Source organism: Salvelinus alpinus, chromosome 38 (genome assembly GCF_045679555.1).
Source record: "Salvelinus alpinus chromosome 38, SLU_Salpinus.1, whole genome shotgun sequence".
Lineage (NCBI taxonomy): Eukaryota > Metazoa > Chordata > Actinopteri > Salmoniformes > Salmonidae > Salvelinus > Salvelinus alpinus.
Genome location: NC_092123.1, coordinates 7,797,819 through 7,821,070, shown reverse-complemented (window position 1 = coordinate 7,821,070; position 23,252 = coordinate 7,797,819). Strand labels below are relative to the sequence as shown.

At 43.1% G+C, this 23,252-nt stretch overlaps 1 protein-coding gene across 6 annotated transcripts in view; it reads left to right on the top strand.

Annotated features, from left to right (window-relative positions):
* Positions 1–3,521: 3,521 nt before the first annotated feature.
* Positions 3,522–23,252, top strand: part of LOC139566179 (double-stranded RNA-specific editase 1-like) — a 62,811-nt gene continuing 43,080 nt past the window's right edge. For all 6 annotated transcript variants that reach the window (XM_071387181.1, XM_071387179.1, XM_071387180.1 and 3 more), the window contains exons 1-2: positions 3,522–3,708; positions 14,690–14,776. The gene's annotated coding sequence lies outside the window, so the exon portion shown is untranslated. The remainder of the gene's footprint in view (positions 3,709–14,689; positions 14,777–23,252) is intronic.

Here is a 23,252-nt window from a genome sequence, read left to right as displayed (position 1 = left end):
TCTCCTGTCCAGTATAGGAGCTTTAAATGAGCAGAGCTTCCACTGGTATTCTGGGTAGCAGGGTGTCGCATTGTGCTGTTGTTACTGTGAGGGCCAGTGGGACAGCACGGTGTGTGATATGTTTTTAAACCAAACTGCAAATAATGATCCATTGCTCTCCACTCTACATAAGCGATGTGTTGCCTTGTCTATTCATTTTCATGAACACATATCCTTGGATGGTCTGTCGATGTTTTTCTAGAACCAGGATGTTTTCATGTCTGTCTGTTGTGTATTCTGTCTGTAAGGTCTGCTTCTGTTCCTCAAGCCCAGCTGTCATATTCCTCATTCATGACTCATACTGTAGTTTTATGTACCATCTTGGGTAGGCTTAGCTAAAATAACAACACCCTCCATGACTTTCATTAGGGTATTGTACAACACAGTCATCTGCTAGCAACCTACTCATTAATGAGTAAATGGTGCATTATAGAATACAGTACTATGCAGAATTACTCAATCAATGTTAAAGAAACTACAGATTCCCATATCCCCATGTCTTTAGTGGATCTGATGGTTAACTAACTAGAAGTGACTGTTAGCCACAATGCTCTGTTGTCGGCTGCAGCCTTCAGGACATTGGGGAGTGACTCACCATCCACCAGAGTGCAGCTATTATGTGATTCATACATGAAGCCAGCGGTGGTGTGTGTGTGTGTGTGTGGTTTGAACACATTTTCCTTGCTCATCAATGTTTTGGCTGGCTGGCTCCTGTGGAACGTCTTCAGACGTGACTAGTCGCTAAGTCGTTCTCCCTCCAGGCAGGTGCGGTGAGTCAGTGAATCTTTGACACACATATACACACACACACAGGCGCACACACACACTTATTCTGTAGTCTTCATTTATCTGCCCTTTATTTAGTGATTTAATGTAAATATTGAAACATACTAATCGGCCTACTGCTTTTCGTAACAGGATTCACCGAGTACATTCACCGTTCAGAGCAGTGCACTGAAGGCCTGTCAATAATGAATGACATAGCAGAGCTAGAAAAGTAGCACATTTAAGGTATATTATGTGTTCTATTTGTTTGCAAATTTGGCCATGACAGCGTATTTACATATATTCAAAATAATTGATTGATGTGCAATGCAATGATCAATGAGCATACTGTAGTTATTGATTAAGTATCATCCTGTTCAGCTCCAAATTGAATATTCAAATATGCCTACATTTTACACTGAACCAAAATATAAACGCAACATGTAAAGTGTTGGTCCCATGTTTCATGACCTGAAATAAAAGAACCCAGAAATGTTCCAAATGCACAAAAAGCTTATTTCTCTCAAATTCTCTGGAAAAATGTGTTTACATCCCTGTTAGTGAGCATTTCTCCTTTGCCGAGATAATCCATCCACTTGACAGGTGTGACATATCAAAAAGCTGATTAAACTGCATGATCATTAAACAGGTGCATCTTGTGCTGGGGACAATAAAAGGCCACTCTAAAATGTGCGGTTATGTCACACAACACAATGCCACAGTGGCTCAAGTTTTGAGGGACTGTGCAATTGCCATGCTGACTGCAGGAACGTCCACCAGAGCTGTTGCCAGATCATTTAATGTTAATTTCTCTACCATAAGCCTCCTCCAAAGCCATTTTAGAAAATTTGTCAGTACGGTATGCCCAACCGGCCTCACAAACCGCAGACGTTGTGTGGGCGAGCGGTTTGCTGATGTCAGCGTTGTGAACAGAGTGCTCCATGTTGGCGGTGGGGTTATGTTATGGGCAGGCATAAGCTACGGACAACAAACACAATTTGAATGCACAGAGATACCGTGACGAGATCCTGAAGCCCATTGTTGTGCCATTCATCCACCGACATCACCTCATGTTTCAGCATGATAATGCACGGCCTCATGTTGCAAGTTTGTCATGGTTCCACCTGTCACCAGAGGGCAGCAGAGACTGTCCTAGAGACATTAATGACACTCAGGTGTGTCCTATTAGTCATTATGATTTCCCAGTTTAAATAGGTGTGTTTTCTGTTGTCCTTTGCAAAAGCTTGAATTGTTTTCCCTGTGCGTTTTTTCTCCTAAGTGGGTTTTCGAGACTTAGTGTGTGTTGTTTTTCTCGTGTTACTGTGATCCTTCGGTTACCGTTTTTCAGTAAAGTATTATGTTTATCCTTAACCACTGATTCCTCATCTGGTGTTTTCTCTGCACCTGGGTCAAACCTCACCACGTCACAAAGGATCTGTACACAATTCCTGGAAGCTGAAAATGTCCCAGTACTTCCATGGCCTGCATACTCACCAGACATGTCACCCATTGAGCATGTTTGGGATGCTCTGGATCGACATGTACGACAGCGCGTTCCAGTTCCCGCCAAAATCCAGCAACTTCGCAAGCCAATGAAGAGAAGTGGATCAACATTCCACAGGCCATAATCAACAGCCTGATCAACTCTATACGAAGGAAATGTGTCGTGCTGCAAGAGGAAAATAGCGGTCACACCAGATACCGACTAGTTTTCTGATCCATGTCCCTACCTTTTTTTTAAGGTAACTTTGACCAACATATGTATATCTGTATTCCCAGTCATGGGAAATCTATAGATAAGATAACTTTTTTTTAAATTGAATGATTTCCTTATATGAACTGTAGCTCAGTAAAATCTTTCAAATTGTTGCATGTTGCCTTTATATTTTTGTTCAGTATGCAATAATTTATGCCTGATCTCTTCAAAGATAGTCATTTATTATAATGAAATGTGGAGTTTCACTTAAATTAAACTGAAACAAATTAAATAAATTCAAAAATGAAAGATTATGAGGAGGGAAGGGAACTTTGCCATTTTGCGCATGTGCCTACATGATTGAGAGGACGCGTCACTTAAGAATGATGATGAACCATAATTAAGATAAACACAGCCATGGCAATGGAATAAATATTTGTGCTCTGTAAGTTCTTGACATTGAAGGACTTCAAACAGAAGTTCAGGGTGTTGACTATTAACTATGTAACAGTCTGTTACCACTTTTTTTTCACACCAGGAATAATGGCCCCAATTAATGAAGCATTCATAAACCCTTTATAACCTTTTATGAGGCCCTGGGCAAATTTGCTCTGATAAGGCATATAATGCCTCCGAATATACATAGGTAATTGTCTATGCTGTTATGGATGCTTTATATATGATGACTTTGTTGATAAATTATTGGTGAAGCATCTATGTATAGTGCATAAAGCCTTTATGAATCCTCTATAAAGACATTTAATATCAGAATAATATAAGTTACACGTTTGAAAACAGTCAATGATGAGGGTGATTGCGTCCAATCGTCGTGCGCAAATTCACTTGTCAAAATTCACCAATCTCGTCCAATTTATTCGTATCCACCTATTTTTTTCCTATCCAATCGGGACAGGCATCGTCTGACTAGTGTCCAATAAGGAAGCAACAGCATCGCTCCAACATTTTCTTATCCAATGAAGTCAGTCCTTCTCTTCATTTTTCATTCTGGCTGCGTAGATTTTTTTTTTTGCCTGCCAAGTTTCGCTGCGGTTCATCACTATTGTTGTGCTCGGTGGTATTCAGCGTAAGCGCGTCTGAACACACATCACCCGTCAAGTGTCTAGTGAGCGGGGTTTGACAGAGGACGAGGAACTGTAGATTGATCAAGCTGTGAGACGAACCATTCCTTTTTGGTTGCCCCAGATACTGTAAGTACCGGCATCTTATATTATGTATTGTATACGAGATCAGTCATGTTTTATTCTATTATCCTACGTAGGCTATAGTTTACCGTCTACATATCTATTCAAATAGCCATTCTGGTTAATTGCAGTAGCCTAGGCTACACGCTTTATTTATAATAATGCCCTTTAATAAATTGCATAACCCCCCCCCCAAAACCTTCCGAGTATATTTTGGATTTCACATCGCATGCAGTGTTAAGGTAGCTATTCACATCACGACAGAGATAGCATCCCCTAGCATCACCATGGGGATCATTAGGCCTATATTCCAAATAAAACAACTGTTAGGCCTATTAGAAACTTTCTGTCAAATCTCTGTGATCATGGGATGGATACAAATGTTATTTGAAAGGAACCTTGCTACAGCTCTTCATCACACAACAGTTCTCTGATACCAGAAGAGGTCCCAATTATTAGGCTAAATGGCAATTGCATCTGTAGTTTGACTTTCCATAAGGGCATTCTATACATGGCACAGCAGGTGTGGACAAGGGCATACAAGTTCACATTTCCTTAAATAGGCTACAGTGCTGTATACATCCATGACTAGGATGCTAAGTTATTGGGGGAAAAAACTCCCAAGTTATTGGGGGGAAAAATGTTTTATTGTCACATACACCAGATAGGTGCAGTAAAATGTGTTGTTTTAGGTCAGCCATAGTAGTATGGCGCCCCTGGAGCAAATTACGATGAAGTGCCTTGCTCAAGGGCACACCGGCATATTTTTCACCTTGTAGCATGGGGATTCAAATCAGCAACCTTTCTGTTACTAGCCCAACGCTCTACTGCTAGGCTACAATCCACTCTGTAGTCTAAAAGTGATTGCTGTCTCCTAGAAAGAAACCTCTCCCACATGTGTTTGTCATAACCACATGTTTTATCACTAAACATAGGTAAAATGTGTTATTACTAATGTAGGCTATAGCATGTATAACTCTGCTGAATGCCTATTATCTTTGGTCCAGGAGCATTTTATTTTATTCAAACACTTTTTTTCTCTGTTATTTAAACACTTTTTGGTTTCATTCCCTATTAAGTTCAGTGTGTAGTACATTGAAATGAATCTATTACACTTTCTCCATTTCCCTATAACCAAAAACATGATTGGCTTAGATTGGTTTAAAGTAGGAAATTAAGACATCACAATACGGCAAATTGTTTCACAAAGCACCATTGGACAAAAATGTATGTCCTCTCAGTCAGTCAACCTATTGGCCTTTTGACTGTTAGTGGTTGGTGCCTAGGGCTCCAAACATCCTCAATTGACTTATTGGGTGTTTCAATGTGTTACCAAGGTCAGTGCTCTATGCAACTGTGTGCGTTTATAAACTTGGTTGAGTCTCTGGTTGTTGTGTAGAATAGTTCAATTGCTTTTATTCTTGCTTTTATTAAATTGCATCTTTTATTCTTTATCGTTTCAGTAATGAGATTTATCTTTGTTGTTTTACGTCAATAGATCTTTGATGAGGTATTCACTTTGAGTATAAATATGATATTTTGATGAATAATACTGGGATCACAGATCACTGGAAACAATGCCATCAAAGATGTTTGTGATAAAAAATAGTTAATTGATCAAATTCTTTAATTTATTCATCTTTGTTTATTGTAGGTTGAAATTGTATTTCATTTTTTTTGTTGATAGGGAGTAATGCTGAGACCAAGTTCTCTTTTACAGATGAGCCCTGTATACACAGCAATATACACATCAATATACACTATACACATCAATATTCACATCAATGCACGAAAAGCAAAAAACAAATCATAGAAAACTAAAAATTTCTTCAATAAAAAGGTCCACAATTAGCATTTTCAATTGCACTAGAGGCACAAATTCATAACATTTTTGAGAGCCTTGGAGATTTGAACGTTTGATAAAAAAAAAATATATATATTAGAGACTATAGACTACCTATTTTAGTTCGAAAACATGTTTTGAAAAGTGCTCAAGCTCTCCATCGATAGGCACAGAGATGGCCAGCGAAAAGTCCCCTCCACCTACATTCGAGAGGCCTTTTCTGTGATTCTATAAGCTCCTTTAAAGACTAGTGGCTTCAAATGAGTGAGCAGAAGGATGCTATGGTTAGTCTAGCTTTGGACAAGTAGGGATTAGGGGAGGGGAGAGTGTAGTCAGAACTAGAGGCTATGGATTTAAGGGGAACTTGTTGTGAAGCCTCTCCATCAGTTAATGTGTCTCTCTGACCTTTAACCTCCAGAGTGCGCTATTTCTAGTCCTCATCATTATAATGAGACTATCCCTAATATGGGGACCTGCTACTGTGCTGTATAAAACGTTCTCATGGAACAGACATGGAGGAGAAATGATTATTCACGTTGCTGGACATTTGTGCGATTTTTAGGGAGACAACAATACATTTGTCTTGGATGGTGTTATTAGTTGATGCCCCAATAATGCAGAACACATGTACTGTAGCTATTTACAGCTTAAAGACCATGGCTTTTATACAGTAAATTAATGAAGTCCCCATTAGTGCTGGGAATTTCCAGGGACCTCACGATACGATATTATCACAATATTTACAGTATGTGCCGTGTATTGCAATTCTCACGATTCTACGTGTTGTAATTTTATTGCAATTCGATGTTCCAGAACATATTGCTCACCATATGTCTGCTACAGACGGACAAGAGAGACCCACGAGAACATTTGTTTTGATCAATCATGGAAATAAAAGTGCTGAAAACAAATGGGCTCCCTATTTAAAAAGAAGATGGGGAATCAAGCTATACTGGAGATTTGGTGCAGGTACAGCAAACTAGCGTAACACTTATATCGCGATATTGTCACAACGATACGATACATCATCAAAAAGAATATCCCGATATGTAACCGTATCGATTTTTTTCTCTCCACATCACCCATAACAGTTAGAATAACTGATTATAATGCACCACAGCGTTTGTAATGGTCTGGGCGTAATGTATATTTTCTCTTTATGCCCTGGCATAATGTGCTCTCATGTCAAGTGGATAAAGGCGATATTGTGTGCCTGAGGAAAACATTACGACTGGTCAAATGGCTGTAGCATTACGTGAGGATATTGACATGGAGTGATAACAGGTTTTTCATGCTGTTCTTAGGTCCGTTTTGCTGAAGTCACGGATGTATTTTTAGCTGTTGAGAGTGAGGCGACTTGGGGCTTTTTATCATAGGCAAGTCAGCCCATTGTAACCTTTCAACAGTCTTGCTGATTTGAGGATGAGGCCAGGCATGGCACACACACATTAATGGACACACACACACACACACACACACACAGCAGCGAGCAGTAAAACGTGATGAAGAAGAAAAGCCGTGTTGTTTTCCACTCTGTCACACTCATTGTGACATTTAAATGGCAGGAAATGATTTGTGAGAACAGAACAGTGAATCCTTTGTAATTACTGATAAGAGCCGGGTTTTTTTTTTTTACGAAGGAAAATTCTCTGTCAAACTTGGATCGATTTTTTTGGGGGGGGGATGTAGGCCTAGGGCTACGACTATGAATTTCAATGTGGTCATATTTCTCAGCATCAGGCAACAGTGTTATAGGCTTCTTCCAATTATTTCTCCTAGTCTTTTATAGGGATATAAGGCAACTTTCGCACTTTCAGTGTTGTACGCTGTTAATAATATAATATATAATAGTACTGTAATCAAGGTGACTTGTTTTCTCTCCATTTAATTGTAATTGGGGATTTGTGGGTGTGAGTTGGTGCTGGTGACAACAACAGAACTGTTGTTAAGGAATCAATTTAAGCCTCATAGAGATTAGTGTTGCTTGTTAGCATATTAGCCTGTCTGCCTTGTTTTACAGCCGTAATAATGTACAAATAGAGTTGCTTATCCGCAGGGCTGTACTGTGCGGTTCCACTGCATGGCTCACTACCTCTTTCTATAACGATTCAAATGTGCCTCCATTATACCATCTCTTCAATTAAATTTAAGGGCTTTATTGGCATGGGAACCATATGTCTACATTGCCAAAGCAAGTGAAATAGATAATAAACAATAAAAAAATGTACTGTAAACATTTCACTTACAAAAGTTCCAAAAGAATAAAGACATTTCAAATGTCATACTATGTATATATACAGTGTTGTAATGAGGTACAATTAGTTAAAGTACAAAAGGGAAAATAAATAAACATAAATATGGGTTGTGTTTACAATGGTGTTTGTTCTTCACTGGTTTCCCTTTTCTTGTGGCAACAGGTCACAAATCTTGCTGCTGTGATGGCACACTGTGGTATTTCACCCAGTAGATATGGGAGTTTATCAAAATCTGATTTGTTTTCGAATTCTTTGTGGGTCTGTGTAATCTGCGGGAAATATGTGTCTCTAATATGGTCATACATTTGGCAGGAGGTTAGGAAGTGCAGCTCAGTTCCCACCTCATTTTGTGGGCAGTGTGCACATAGCCTGTCTTCTCTTGAGAGCCAGGTCTGCTTTTGGCGGCCTTTCAGCATACACTGAGTCTGCACATAATTTTGGGTCAGTCACAGTGGTCAGGTATTCTGCAACTGTGTACTCTCTGTTTAGGGCCAAATAGCATTCTAGTTTGCTCTGTTTTTTTTGTAAATTCTTTCCAATGTGTCAAGTAATTTTATTTTTGTTTTCTCATGATTTGGTTGGGTCTAATTGTGTTGCTGTCCTGGAGCTCTGTGGGGTCTATTTGTGTTTGTGAACTGAGCCCCAGGACCAGCTTGCTCAGGGGACTCTTCTCCAGGTTCATTTCTCCATCTATCCTCCCCTCTCTCTCTCTCTTTCCTCTTTTTTTATCTATCCTCCCCTCTATTTATCCTTCCCTCTACCTTTCTCCATCTTTCCTCAGCTCTTTCTCTCTACCTTTCTCCATCTTTCCTCCTCTCTCTCTCTCTCTCTCTCTCTCTCTCTATGGCTCTGTCTCCCTCTCCTCCTCTCTCTCTCTCTTTGGCTCTGTCTCCCTTCCCCCCTCTCTCTATATATCTATCCTCTGTCTGCCTGTCTGTCTCTCTCTCCTCCCCCCCTCTCTATCTCTCTCTCTAGCTAGCTATATATCCCCTCTCTCGCTCCCTTTCTCTGTCTATCTATCTCCCCTTTCTCTCTCTCTCTTTCTCTCGCTCTCTCTCTCTATCATCCCCCCTCTCTCTCTCTCTACGCTTGTCTCTATCTATCGTTACCTCTCTCTCTCTCTCGCTCAATCTGTCCTCTCCTCTCTCTCTCGCTATCTATCCTCCTCTCCTTTTTCTCAGATAAACACCATCACTGCCACTGCAAAGAGAGAATGCCATCACTTCACTTATTCAAAGTGATAGTAGCTACTTTGTTCTATTGCTATCTGTGGAATATCTATGATCGTATATGGCTGTCATGTTAACAGGTTATGAGAGGAAGGTACAGATGTCCATTGGTCTGTGACATTTTAGTAGGGTTTTTCTAAGATGACCAACTGGCTAGTATAACAAAGTATCATCAGTGCTGTGGACGGTGGTCGAGACAGAACTTAAGACAGTGTGATTACGTAACCCTCTCAGGACACGAGCAGTGTAGACCTCCCAACCTCTTGCCCTTCACCAGAGAGTTTCTCTCCACTGCAGCAAAGAAAAGAGCGGTGCTTTTGTCCCTTCCCAGCCCTTGGACTCTCAGCCTTGTCATCAATATAACACAGCCTCTCTCTTTTATCCCACCCTGAGCTTCTGTCCAGTGTCCTCTCTCACCTTTCTAGTTTAACTCAAGTCCTTCTTCATATTCATGTAGGCCTAGCTATGGGTACTAGCTACGGTACTAGCTACGGTACTAGCTACGTGTACTAGCTACGTGTACTAGCTATGGGTACTAGCTACTGGTACTAGCTACGGGTACTAGCTACGGTACTAGCTACGGGTACTAGCTACGGGTACTAGCTACGGGTACTAGCTGCGGGTACTAGCTGCGGGTACTAGCTATAGGTACTAGATACGGGTACTAGCTATGGGTACTAGCTACGGGTACTAGCTACGGGTACTAGCTGCGGGTACTAGCTATAGGTACTAGCTACGGGTACTAGCTATGGGTACTAGCTACTGGTACTAGCTACTGGTACTAGCTACGTGTACTAGCTACGGGTACTAGCTGCGGGTACTAGCTATAGGTACTAGCTACGGGTACTAGCTATGGGTACTAGCTACTGGTACTAGCTACGTGTACTAGCTACGGGTACTAGCTGCGGGTACTAGCTATAGGTACTAGCTACTGGTACTAGCTACTGGTACTAGCTACTGGTACTAGCTACGTGTACTAGCTACGGGTACTAGCTGCGGGTACTAGCTATAGGTACTAGCTACGGGTACTAGCTACTGGTACTAGCTACGTGTACTAGCTACGTGTACTAGCTACGGGTACTAACTGCGGGTACTAGCTACGGGTACTAGCTACGGGTACTAGCTACGGGTACTAGCTACGGGTACTAGCTATGGGTACTAGCTACGGGTACTAGCTACGGGTACTAGCTATTGGTACTAGCTATTGGTACTAGCTACGGGTACTAGCTACGGGTACTAGCTACGGGTGCTCGATGGGCAAAACGTTTCAAATCAAATGTTATTGGTCACATACACATATTTAGCAGATGTTATTGCTGGTGTAGTGAAATGCTTGTTTTTTTCCATACCATCTAGATTACTGAAAGGCAAAATGATTCTGTTATATATTCTAAACAAACTGCTTCGCTATTCCGGTCCCCTTGACTTCATTAACTTGCTAAAAGGGAGAGAGCGAGAGAGGGCTCTCCTCTATTTGAGGCTATCACATAGGCTAATATTAGTTCTCTGTAGTAACACACAGAGGAACGACGTAGGCGCAGAGCTACCGAATGACTGACAGACTGACTGACTGACTGACTGACTGACGGCTGAGTTGATCCTGTAATTCTCTGCCAGGCTACACAGCCCGTGGGTCTTTTAAAAAGACGTTGAATTTCAAGTAACCTTGGAAATATTACACTGGAAATGATTGGAAAACACCTCGATCCACAGGGGCTATTGTTCATTGTGTGAGTGAATAATAGAAGTGACTGTGTAGTACGTTTTGCCCACTGTTCTCCTCTTGGTTGAGGACTGGAGAACTGCTGACAGTCACAAGTTCATTTGGGTTTGAGAGGCCTCTCTCCCCGAAGGCTGGTTGTGGTCCCACTCTTCCCTCCCTGTCGATCTCTCCATTCCGCCTTCATCTCTATCCAACACTCTAATCAACTGGGGTACAAAGGACACTGGTTCATTACTAGATTCCTAAATGTTGTCCCTGCCTGCTGGAGATGCATGGCCAGAGCCAAGAAACCACAGGATGCCTTTTATGCTGTTTCAATAGACAGGATCTCGCTGTATCTCTCATTTGACCACCGCTGTTATTACCAAACCAGCACCAGCTACAGACAACAAATATCATGCCATCAGTACGTCATTACAGTCGTTCAGTGGGTAAACATAGGCTAGACATTATTCCTTTCGCATCGTTGTTATTTTTGGCTAGGGGGAACTAATATGTTCAGTTTCGATATCATGCATGCATAATCTGATCTCCTTCACATAATGAGACAAGCAAAGGAGTGTCCAAATGAGTGTCCCGCGTCACCTCTTCCCTCCTCCCCCCCTGTAACACGGAGCCAGTGCTCTTCACTTCCCGTCTGTCCCCTGTGTTATTATTCTAACACAGGGGTCGTGCCCGCGTCGGTAATATGGTGCTGTGGTCCTTTAATGATTCATAACCGGTCTCTTTAATAGAGATAGTGAACAGGCCGGAAGACTGTGTGTTCGTGCGTGCGAACGAGCGAGCGAGAGAACAGGCCAGGAGACACGGTGCTCATTAAACAGGTCCGACACACACCTCTCAGATCAACACTGTGTGATTCCCTAGCATCTCAGCAGGTGTTCCTCACACTGTTTGTGTATGTGTGTGCATGCCATTGTGTTTGTTTCTGAGTGTGAATAAGAATAAACAATGCAAGACATGCATGTGAAAAGTCCTGCTATCTGTATACTGTATACTGTATATCACGTGTGGTGTGAAGCTGTTAGCAAATGATCCGCAGTATGGTCTCCCTACAATTCAGTCTCAGCAGTCTGGTCTGGCCTCTCTCTCTCTCTTTTTCTCTTTCTCGCTCTCTCTCCCTCTCTCGCTCCTGTCTCCATCCCTGTCTTTTTCTCCCTCCCTATCTCTCTCTATCTGTCTTCCTTTCTCTTTCTTTCTTTCTCTCTCTCTCTCTCTCCCTCCCTCCCTCTCTCTCTCTCTCTGTCTCTCTTTACCTCTCCGCAGCGCTGACTGAGAAGATGAAGTATTATAGGCTAGGCCAGCCGGATCCTCTGTGACAGGGGGAGAGCGATGGCCCCCTGTTCTGTACAGCTCGCGCCCCTGCACTTGTAGCCATTCAGCCTCAATGAATTATATATGATGTTGGGGTGGTATTAATAAGGCCTTTGAGTCTGTGGCAGGCAGCTTGTCTGGCCCTCCTGTTTCAAACAGACAGCGTATGGTATCAGAGGACATGTTGGTTGATGTATCCCCATTACAGGGAGATGAATGGCTGATAAGACACCACCATCTACACTCTTAGATAAAAGGGTTCCAAAAGGGTTCTTCGGCTGTCCCCATAGGGTAACCCTTTTTGGTTCCAGGGAGAACCCGTTTGGGTTCCACCTAGAAGCCTCTGTTCAAAGGGTCCTACATGGAACCCAAAAAGGGTTCTACCTGGAACCAAAAGGGTTATTCAAATGGTTCTCCTTTGGGGACAGCCGGAGAACCCTTTTTAGGTTCCAGATAGCACCTTTTGTTCTAAGAGTGAACCTCTGAGACTGGTTCCGCTCGAGGTTTCTTCCTTCCTTGCCGCTGTGCTAGCGCAGGGCTACATCCATCATGCTCAGTTAGAGAGCGGTGGAGGGATGTAGGTCACCGTGACCGGGACTGTACCGTGGGACTGGTGCAGTGTCGTCACCGCTGCAGGTCAGGTTGAGTGCTCAGCTGGCGGTTCCGTTTCCTGGGAGGGAATCAGCCAGGAAACCCCCTACCTCCACCATCGAGCCACGGAAGGTGATTGACTGACACAGTAGCACTACCCGAAAAGTTAGGCAATACCCTCTCATTGGCTCCAATGCAATACATGTAATAAATAACAATCAACGTTTGGACAGCGAAGCTGCCTTCACCAGGGCTTCATCACGGTCCCATCACCAGCCAGTCTGATTGGGCTTGCTGCACAACAAGGTAGAACATTGGTATTTTGTTTGTCACTAGTCTGACCCGTCTGCGCTGTACTGGTGCTGGGCATCACGTGGGCAAAGAGAGTAGTAGACCCACTGGACTTGGCGATTGTGTGTGTCCATCAAATCCTAATCTGGACCTGGAAGTCAGTTCCACTGTTTTTTTTATTCTTCCCCTCTAATCAGGGACTCATTTAGACCTGGGACACCAGGTGGGTGCAATTAATGATCAGGTAGAACAGAAAAGCAGCCGTACTTCGGTCCTCCAGGGTACGATGTGAATACACCTGCAGTAGGTCTTATATGTGGTGATGAGCAATGTTCCCTCTAAAGTGTGCGCGTGCACGCAGTAGCCCCGAGACTGCCCTGCATTAGAAATATCAGCAGCAGGAGATTGAACTTTTACCCTGTAACATGCTGACCACACGACGCGAGCGTCGCAAAAGGAATGTACACGTACATGTTATGCGCTTGTTTTGAGATCGGAGCGAGAGCTGCATGTAGCCACGTGCACATTTAGTTTATCCTATGCTAGTTAGTGAGTGATTAGCCCAGTTATGGATAATTTGTAGTCAGCAATAAAGGAGTGATTGTTTTCCTACAAGAGCACAAAATGTGTACAGTGCTAGACATTATTGAAAACAGCTCATATTTGTCTTAAAGGGGGTAGTGTTGTATTTTGAGGCAGGCTAGAATGAGCTAAGAGGGTAGCATCATTTGTCTGATTCTCTGTAATAACGGTCATGTGGTTTGTTGCATCAAACGACACAACAACATGTTCAGTCACCTCCTTGTCTGAAGGACAAGTGGATAAACAGGTTCATGTCAAGCCCTGTATGTTTTTTCCCCCAAAGCCTCATGGAATGTAGGCCCACATTGAACACCACACGTTGGCTGCTACTGTAGTCTGAATGATAGAACAGCTATTTCCAAGTTATGGGAAGCATTTTCTCCATTGTTTTTGATGGTAGGCCACTCTGGTAGGCCTACATTATGATCAAGTAGCCACAGTAGCCTACTTGGCAACTGTCAAAACCTAACTTAAAGCGGTTACAGCCTCAGTGTTCACAGTAAACACACACTGGAATTTGCACAGAATTTTCACAACGTTCAAGTTTGCGCTCAGCAGACCTGAAATATGCTCAGTGCCGGGAAAAATTAGAGTGAACATTGGTGATGAGAGTGTCCATCCTGTCCGAAGTGGTTATTTTAGTCCCACTCTACAGACCTGCACTCTCCCTAGTCCCTCTGTCGAGGGGGACGTGAAGTGGCCAGCAGAGTTATCAGAGTATTAGCCTGGCACTATTATCTCATTACCATGCCCCACTTTACCAATCTGTATTAAAAACCTCTTTGACAAACTGAGCTGAGTGAGCCTGGCCACCATGCTTCAGGGCATTACAGACGACCGAGGTTATACCCAGGATTCCCATTGTTCTTTGAGTTCTCGTACAGATGTAGGATCTTAATTTGATCCCCCTTTTGTTGCTGAGTATTTTCCTGCAGCAGGAAATGCAAACTTGCCCTAACAAAAAATGTATCAACCCCTACAATAAATGTCAATTCATTATAATTCACATAATAATTCACACTTCCTGTTGCTGCAGGATTATTTTCCTGCTGTAGCAAACTGGCTCAAATTAAGATCCTACATTTGTATAGGTCAGTGGCTCTAGTTTAGCTGGCTACTAATGCCGTTTACTTAACATTGCTGTGTTGCTCTTTTACAGGGATGAACTGAACTGGCAGAACAGTGCGTAAACTGATTGATGACCCTTGACCCTGATCTACTTCCTGCTTCTCTTCTCCAAGATACTGTGAGTAACTAAGATATCATCTGTGGCTTTATGAAGGCTTTTCAGGCCATCAAAAAAGAATTCATAACAGTTATTTTCTCTGGTTCAGACTGTAGCAGTAAGATGGAATGGTGTTTGGTTGGAGATGCTTAGTTCTAGTTACATAATGTCTGTGGCAAGTGCGTACATTTCAGAATGGAGTTCTGTAATTCCATTGTAACTCAACACTCATTGATTTTGTTGAGGATCTGTTGAAGAGATCGTTTTCCTGTGATGAACTGATGAAACCCCTGCTTTTTTGGTTGATGAGAATGTGCCGTCACACATGGGTTACTTTGATGATGGATTATTTAGACAAATCCGTCGTTGTCTTTGCCCCCTTAAACATGGAAGAGTCTAAATACCCATGTGGCTCTGTACCCTCCTATAGGTGAGCCGTTTACCTGGTATCACTGTGGTTCAGTACCAGGATGAAGGCACCACGAGGGGCCCCCCACGTGACCAGGGTTCCTCTACTTAGAAACAGGGGCCTTGAGGGCTACCAGTGGCCAGAGCAGCCTCGTATCCCTGTCCCCTTAGTCAGACCAGTGGCCAGACCAGCCTCGTATCCCGGTCCCCTTAGTCAGACCAGTAGGACTCAGATGAGAGGGGGAATAGGACACATGACAGGGTAGCGTGCAGCGCTGCTCTGCCCTGTGGGAGAAGGCTAGATTTGCTGAGTCAAACCCCCGTCCTCCTGTCCTCTACCTCCCTGCCCCAATTTGGATGGCGCTGAGTCATTGCGCCGCACCCCTAGCCCTCTGGTGGGAAGGAGGGAAGGAGAAAGGGATGGAGGACAGGTGTTTTCGTGTGTGTGTGTGCGCTGTGTGACGTTACTCGGTGGTGGCCTGAGTCATTATTCTCCACCAACACGCTAACCTGACCGGTCACATTCTCTGGCCGGCTCTGACCTCCAAGCTGAAAACGTCGCAGTACAACAAAGGGACCTTGCCTCATGACGTGGCTGTGAGTTATCAGTCCTCTGAATGTCATTTTGGGTAAAGCATCCAGCTAAAACGAATAACCGAATTCTATAGTACGGTAACGTAACCGAAGTTGCGAAGTGCGAAGACAAACTGTTTACAAAAGTAGCAATTTGCTTACCGCACATTTCAGTGTCCCGTACAATCATCCTCGAAGAGTGTTGATAGCTTTCTTTTACTGAATGAGGCTAGAAATCTGAGCAAGTCACCACCCATCCATACCAGGTGTTGCTTGACTGCATGTTTTTCTCCCTTCCTGGTGAGAATTGTGATGAGTGTAGAACACCCTCGACAGCTTAAGTGCTGTGCTTAACTGTCTATGAAACGTATTTCATCTTCCGAGCGGTGGGTTCTCATTTTCATTTGGCTACTGCCAGATAACTCAAGGCCATTGGGTGTAAGAACAGGAAGTGCCTCAGGCATCCTCGTGTCGAAGCCACTGATTGGCTGACTAATATCCCTCTCTGTGTAATATAGGCCTACACAGCCGTTAGTAATAAAGCTCTCTACTGTCTACAATCGTTAGTTCAACGTTCTAATCAGGTTGGTTATTGAAAAAACGGCTAGCTGGAGCTCATCTGAGCGGTTGGCTTCGGACGCCGTCACCCACTAGTACTTAATGCTGATTGTTAAGGTTCCGACTCAAGACAGGCTGTCTGGCGAGAACAGTACGGATGCTTCTCAGTTTTATCTTCGTCACCATCACACATAGTATTAACACACACACACTCTTTAGTTATTTAGGATACTCAGAATGTCTTGTGTTTTTTCTTGGATGCACGCACAATGTTCCTAGAGTAAATAGTAAACTTGGTCGTCAGCCAAAACGTGCGTCTTCTTCTTGGAACAACACTCTGAGCTAGAGTGGGCGAAGCCATTGTCCAAATGTCCATTCAAGCACTCTGATTGGCTAAAAAGAAGGGCCTTTTATTTTTTTTATTTTTTTTTTATTTATTTTTTTACACTTATACACAAATAAAGCCCTTTTCCAGGTAAACAAACGCAGAACAGGGATCAATAAATCCAAGCCCTCTCACATCAGCACAGTCGTGAAGAAGGCACGGCGGTGCCTCTTCTCCCTTAGATCCTTAGGAACTTTTACAGCTGCACCATCGAGAGCATCCTGACTGGTTATATCACCATCTGGTATGGCAACTGCGCCGCCCTTGACCGGAAGACCCTACAGAGGGTGGTGCGGACAGCCCAGCGCATCACTGGGGGTGAGCTCCCAGCCATCCAGGACGTACATGTCAGGTGGTGTCTGAGAAAGGCCTGAAAAGTTGCAAAAGATTCCAGCTACCAGAGACATGGACTGTTCTCCATGCTCCTGTCCGGCAGGCGGTACCGGTGCATCAAGGCTCTAAACATCTTCTATCTCCTGGTCATCGGCTAACAACTACTGCTCCCCCTCACACCTAAGCTGCTGCTAAAATGATTATTGATTACATTTATTCCTACCGCTACGCTGCTGTTCATTGATTATTGATTGACATTACCATTAGTATCTATCTATTTATCCTGCTTCTGGTCACTATTACTACTGTTTACATGTATATATTACCATTAATATATTACCATCAGTATTTATATATTCCTGCTACCAGTCACTTTTCAGCCCTGTTTACATTTACATTTAAGTCATTTAGCAGACGCTCTTATCCAGAGCGACTTACAAATTGGTGCATTCACCTTATGATATCCAGTGGAACAACCACTTTACAATAGTGCATCTAACTCTTTTAAGGGGGGGGGGTTAGAAGGATTACTTTATCCTATCCTAGGTATTCCTTAAAGAGGTGGGGTTTCAGGTGTCTCCGGAAGGTGGTGATTGACTCCGCTGACCTGGCGTCGTGAGGGAGTTTGTACCACCATTGGGGTGCCAGAGCAGCGAACAGTTTTGACTGGGCTGAGCGGGAACTGTACTTCCTCAGAGGTAGGGAGGCGAGCAGGCCAGAGGTGGATGAACGCAGTGCCCTTGTTTGGGTGTAGGGCCTGATCAGAGCCTGAAGGTACGGAGGTGCCGTTCCCCTCACAGCTCCGTAGGCAAGCACCATGGTCTTGTAGCGGATGCGAGCTTCAACTGGAAGCCAGTGGAGAGAGCGGAGGAGCGGGGTGACGTGAGAGAACTTGGGAAAGTTGAACACCAGACGGGCTGCGGCGTTCTGGATGAGTTGTAGGGGTTTAATGGCACAGGCAGGGAGCCCAGCCAACAGCGAGTTGCAGTAATCCAGACGGGAGATGACAAGTGCCTGGATTAGGACCTGCGCCGCTTCCTGCGTGAGGCAGGGTCGTACTCTGCGAATGTTGTAGAGCATGAACCTACAGGAACGGGTCACCGCCTTGATGTTAGTTGAGAACGACAGGGTGTTGTCCAGGATCACGCCAAGGTTCTTAGCACTCTGGGAGGAGGACACAATGGAGTTGTCAACCGTGATGGCGAGATCATGGAACGGGCAGTCCTTCCCCGGGAGGAAGAGCAGCTCCGTCTTGCCGAGGTTCAGCTTGAGGTGGTGATCCGTCATCCACACTGATATGTCTGCCAGACATGCAGAGATGCGATTCACCACCTGGTTATCAGAGGGGGGAAAGGAGAAGATTAATTGTGTGTCGTCTGCATAGCAATGATAGGAGAGACCATGTGAGGATATGACAGAGCCAAGTGTCTTGGTGTATAGCGAGAATAGGAGAGGGCCTAGAACAGAGCCCTGGGGGACACCAGTGGTGAGAGCACGTGGTGCGGAGACAGATTCTCGCCACGCCACCTGGTAGGAGCATGTATATATTACCATTAATATATTATCATTAGTATTTATATATTCCTGCTACCAGTCACTTTTCAGCCCTGTTTACATGTATATATTACCATTAATATATTATCATTAGTATTTATATATTCCTGCTACCAGTCACTTTTCAGCCCTGTTTACATGTATATATTACCATTAATATATTATCATTAGTATTTATATATTCCTACTACCAGTCACTTTACAGCCCTGTTTACATGTATATATTACCATTAATATATTACCATCAGTATTTATATATTCCTGCTACCAGTCACTTTACAGCCCTGTTTACATGTATATATTACCATTAATATATTACCATCAGTATTTATATATTCCTGCTACCAGTCACTTTACAGCCCTGTTTACATGTATATCCACATATCACGTCTACACTCACATTCTTGCACACACACACATTAACACCACAGATTAAACAATGAGCCAGATATTTCACCAGATGTACAGTACCAGTCAAAAGTTTGGACACACCTACTCATTCCAGGGTTTTTCTTTATTTTTTGCTATTTTCTACATTGTAGAATAATAGTGAAGACATCAGCACTATGAAATAACACATATGAAATCATGTAGTAACCAAGAAAGTGTTAAACAAATCTAAATATATTTTATATTTGAGATTCTTCAAAGTAGCCACCGTTTGCCTTGATGACAGCTTTGTACACTCTTGGCATTCTCTCAACCAGCTTCATGAGGTAGTCACCTGGAATGCATTTCAATTAACAGGTGTGCCTTGTTAAAAGTTACTTTGTGAAATTTCTTTCCTTCTTAATGCCTTTGAGCCAATCAGTTGTGTTGTGACAAGGTAATGGTGCTATACAGAAGATAGCCTTATATGGTAAAAGACCAAGTCCATATTATGGCAAGAACAGCTAAAATAAGCAAAGAGAAACGACAGTCCATCATTACTTTAAGACATGAAGGTCAGTCAATCCGGAAAATTTCATGAACTTTGAATGTTTCTTCAAGTGCAGTTGCAAAAACCATCAAGCGCTATGATGAAACTGGCTCTCATGAGGACCGCCACAGGAAAAAAAGACCCAAAGTTACCTCCGCTGCAGAGGATAAGAGTTCAAGTAACAGACAAATCTCAACATCAACTGTTCAGAGGCGACTGCGTGAATCAGGCCTTCATGGTCGAATTGCTGCAAAGAAACCACTACTAAAGAACACCAAGAATAAGAAGAGACTTGCTTGGGCCAAGAAACTCGAGCAATGGACATTAGACCAGTGGAAATCTGTCCTTTGGTCTGATGAGTCCAAATTTGAGATTTTTGGTTCCAACCGCTGTGTCTTTGTGAGACGCAGAGTAGGTGAACGGATGATCTCCGCATGTGTGGTTCCCACCGTGAAGCATGGAGGAGGAGGTGTGATGGAGTGGGGGTGCTTTGCTGGTGACACTGTCTGTGATTTATTTAGAATTCAAGGCACACTTAACCAGCATGGCTACCACAGCATTCTGCAGCGATGCGCTATCCCATCTGGTTTGCCCATTTGGTTTGCACTTAGTGGGACTATCATTTGTTTTTCAACATGACAATGACCCAAAACACACCTCCAGGCTGTGTAAGGGCTATTTGACCAAGAAAGAGAATGATGGAGTGCTGCATCAGATGACCTGGCCTCCACAATCACCCAACCTCAACCCAATTAAGATGGTTTGGGATGAGTTGGGCAGCCAACAAGTGCTCAGGGTATGTAGGAAGTCCTTCAAGACTGTTGGAAAAGCATTCCAGGTGAAGCTGGTTGAGAGAATGCCAAGAGTGTGCAAAGCTGTCATCAAGGCAAAGGGTGGCTACTTTGAATAATCTCAAATCTCAAATATATTTTGATTTGTTTAACACTTTTTATTGTCACTACATGATGTGTTATTTTATAGTTTTGATATCTTCACTATTATTCTACAATGTAGAAAATAGTAAAATAAAGAAAAACCCTTGAATGAGTAGTTCTGTCCAAACTTTTGACTGGTACAGTGTAGATGTGAAGCATCCGGTTGGCGTTTCCTCTCACTACCATATATGGCAGTGAGAGGAAACCCAGTGCCCGGCCGTGGGAGAAGATGGATTTTGGCCGACATTCTGTTCATTTACTCATCGATGAAACACTTGATCTCAATACAATTTTCTCTTCCCACAACTACAATCTGTTACAGAGTGAACAAAGTTTTCAGTTACCCTTTGTCAAAGTTTCAAAAAATTGCAAAGGCGAATTGAGTTATTGCACACGTGCAATTCCTATATTCCCCAATGGAAATATGTAAATACACGCTAGAACACACCAATATGATACCCACCTCTTTGCTTGTTCTGCCTACTATGGCTCATTTGTTCCCATTTGAAACGACAGGCTGTGGTCTATCTTGGTTTAGTTATAAAACAATATTTGCTAACACCCACCACGTACACTTCCATACATACAGACACTAACCACCACTCACATACCCACACCCACCACTTATGCTGCTGTCATACTGTTTACTATTATTATTATTATAATGAGTGTTATTATTATTATCATTTATTCTGCTACCAGTCACTTTCTCCTAATCCATACCTACAGTTGAAGTCGGAAGTTTACACACACTTAGGTTGGAGTCATTAAAACTCGTTTTTCAACCACTCCACACATTTCTTGTTCACAAACTATAGTTTTGGCAAGTCGGGTTAGGACATCTACTTTGTGCATGACACAAGACATTTTTCCAACAATTGTTTACAGACAGATTATTTCACCTATAATTCACTGTATCACAATTCCAGTGGGTCAGAAGTTTACATACACTAAGTTGACTGTGCCTTTAAACAGCTTGGAAAATTCCAGAAATGATGTCATGGTTTTAGAAGCTTCTGATAGGCTAATTGACATCATTTGAGTCAATTGGAGGTGTACCTGTGGATGTATTTCAAGGCCAACCTTCAAACTCAGTGCCTCTTTGCTTGACATCATGGGAAAATCAAAAGAAATCAGCCAAGACCTCAGAAAAAAAAATATTTTACACCTCCGGTCTGGTTCATCCTTGGGAGCAATTTACAAATGCCTGAAGGTACCACTCTCATCTGTACAAACAATAGTACGCAAATATAAACACCATGGGACCAAGCAGCCGTCATACCGCTCAGGAAGGAGACGTGTTCTGTCTCCTAGAGATTAATGCACTTTGGTGCGAAAAGTGCAAATCAATCCCAGAACAACAGCAAAGGACCTTGTGAAGATGCTGGAGGAAACAGGTACAAAAGTATCTATATCCACAGTAAAACGAGTCCTATATCGACATAACCTGAAAGGTCGCTCAGCAAGGAAGAAGCTACTGCTCCAAAACCGCCATAAAAAAGCCAGACTACGGTTTGCAACTGCACATGGGGACAAAGATCATACTTTTTGGAGAAATGTCCTCTGGTCTGATGAAACAAAAATAGAACTGTTTGGCCATAATGACCATCATTATGTTTGGAGGAAAAAGGGGGACGCTTGCAAGCCGAAGAACACCATCCCAACCGTGAAGCACAGGGGTTGCAGCATCATGTTGTGGGTGTGCTTTGCTGCAGGAGGGGCTGGTGCACTTCACAAAATAGATGGCATCATGAGGGAGGAAAATTATGTGGATATATTGAAGCAACATCTCAAGACATCAGTCAGGAAGTTAAAGCTTGGTCACAAATGGGTCTTCCAAATGGACAATGACCCCAAGCATACTTTCAAAGTTGTGGCAAAATGGCTTAAGGACAACAAAGTCAAGGTATTGGAGTGGCCATCACAAAGCGCTGACCTCAATCCTATAGAAAATTTGTGGGCAGATTCTGAAAAAGCATGTGCGAGCAAGCTCTCTCAGGAGGAATGGGACAAAATTCACCCAACTTATTGTGGGAAGCTTGTGGAAGGCTACCCAAACCATTTGACCCAAGTTAAACAATTTAAAGGCAATGCTACCAAATACTAATTCAGTGTATGTATACTTCTAAATAAAAGCTGAAATAAATCATTCTCTCTCCTATTATTCTGACATTTCACATTCTTAAAATAAAGTGGTCATCCTAACTGACCTAAGACAGGGAATTTTTACTAGGATTAAATGTCAGGAATTGTGAAAAACTGAGTTTAAATGTATTTGGCTAAGGTGTACGTAAACTTCCGACTTCAACTGTACTGTAGTGGAGGCGAGCTTTACACCACACCAGCCGACTCTTGGCATTGTGCATGGTGATCTTAGGCTTGTGTGCGGCTGCTCGGCCATGGAAAGCCATTTCATGAAGCTCCCGACTAACAGTTCTTGTGCTGACGAAGCTTCCAGAAGCAGTTTGGAACTTGGTGAGTGTTGCAACCGAGGACAGACGATTTTTACACGCTTCAGCACTCGGCTGTCCCGTTCTGTGAGCTTATGTGGCTTACCACTTCGCGGCTGAGTCGTTGTCGCTCCTAGACGTTTCCACTTCACAATAACAGCACTTACAGTTGACCGTTGCAGCTCTAGCAAGGCAGAAATGTGATGAACTGACTTTGATTTGTTGGAAAAGGTGTAATTCTATGACTGCCACGATGAAAGTCACTGAGCTCTTCAGTAAGGCCATTCTACTGCCAATGTTTCCCTATGGAGATTGCATGGGTGTGTGCTCGATTTTATACACCTGCCAGCAACGGGTGTGGCTGAAATAGCCGAATCCACTA